Consider the following 1,340-nt stretch of genomic DNA (forward strand, 5'->3'; position numbering starts at 1 on the left):
AGACACCTGAGCCCATGGACAAGGACATAGCCACAGAGAGGTAGAGCTGAGAGTGAAGGATACAGCTGATGTGAAGTGAGGGATGATGCAAAAGAACATCAAAACTTGCAGATAACTTTTGACCTAGCCTCAATGGCTTGATAACCAGAATACAATTAGAGAATTTTTTTTAATTGATAAAGGAAATGAGGGTTAATTACTACAAATTGAAATCTTGAACTGTACTCATGGAGGTATTGTTATTGTAGTTTGGTGCCATTGAGTTAGTAATGACTCACAGGGACCCTATGCAAACAGAATGAAACACTATCTGGTCTTGGACCAACCACACAATGTTTGCCCACTTGATATCATTGATGCTGCCATCTTGTAAATCCACCTCTCTGGGGGATTTCCTCTCTTTCTCTGACTCTCCACTTACCAGACATGGTATACTTTTCCAGAAAATGGTCCATCCTGAAAATATGTCCAAAATATGAGAGATGAAGTTAGGCCATCTTGGCCTCCAAGGAGCACTCTGGCTGCACTTCTTCCAACACAGATCTGTTTATTCTTTTGACAGCCCACAGCACTTTCAATATTCTCCTCCAACATCATAATTCAAAATCATCAATTCTTCTACGATCTTCCTTATTCACCGTCCAGCTTTTGTATACATAGGAGGTTATTGAAAATACCATGGCTTGGGTCAGGTACACCTTAGTCTTCAAGCTGAAATCTTTACTTTTCAACACTTTAAAAATGTCTTATGCAGCAGACTTGCCCAATGCAATATATTGTTTGATTTCTTGACTGCTACTTCCATAAGGATCTCTGGTAGTGTAGTGGTTACGAATCAGACTGCGAACCTCAGAGTCAGCAGTTCGAAACTACCAGCTGTTCTGTGGGAGAAAGGTGAGGCTTTCTGCTCCTGTAAAGATTTACAGCCTCGGAAATCCTGTACAGCATCACTAAGAGTCAGAACCGACTCCTCAGCAGATAACAACAACTTCTATAAGTGTTCATAGTTGATCTAAAAAAAATGAAGTCCTTTAGAACTTCAATCTCTTCTCCATTGATAAGAATGTTATTTATTAGCCAAGTGGTGAGGATTTTTGTCTTCTTTACATTGAGATGCAATCCATACTGAAGGCTGTGCTCTTTGATCTTCATCAGTAACTATATTTATTTCTTTTCACATTCAGCAAGCTAGGTTATATCATCTAAATATCGTAGGTTGTTTGTGAGTCTTCCTCTGATCCTGGTGCTACATTTTTCTTCATATAACACAGTTTCTCAGATTATTTGATCAGTATAGAGTTTGAATAAGTATGGTGAAAGAATACAACCCTGTCGCACGC

This window comes from Chrysochloris asiatica, unplaced genomic scaffold (assembly GCF_000296735.1).
Source record: "Chrysochloris asiatica unplaced genomic scaffold, ChrAsi1.0 scaffold00322, whole genome shotgun sequence".
Taxonomy (NCBI): domain Eukaryota; kingdom Metazoa; phylum Chordata; class Mammalia; order Afrosoricida; family Chrysochloridae; genus Chrysochloris; species Chrysochloris asiatica.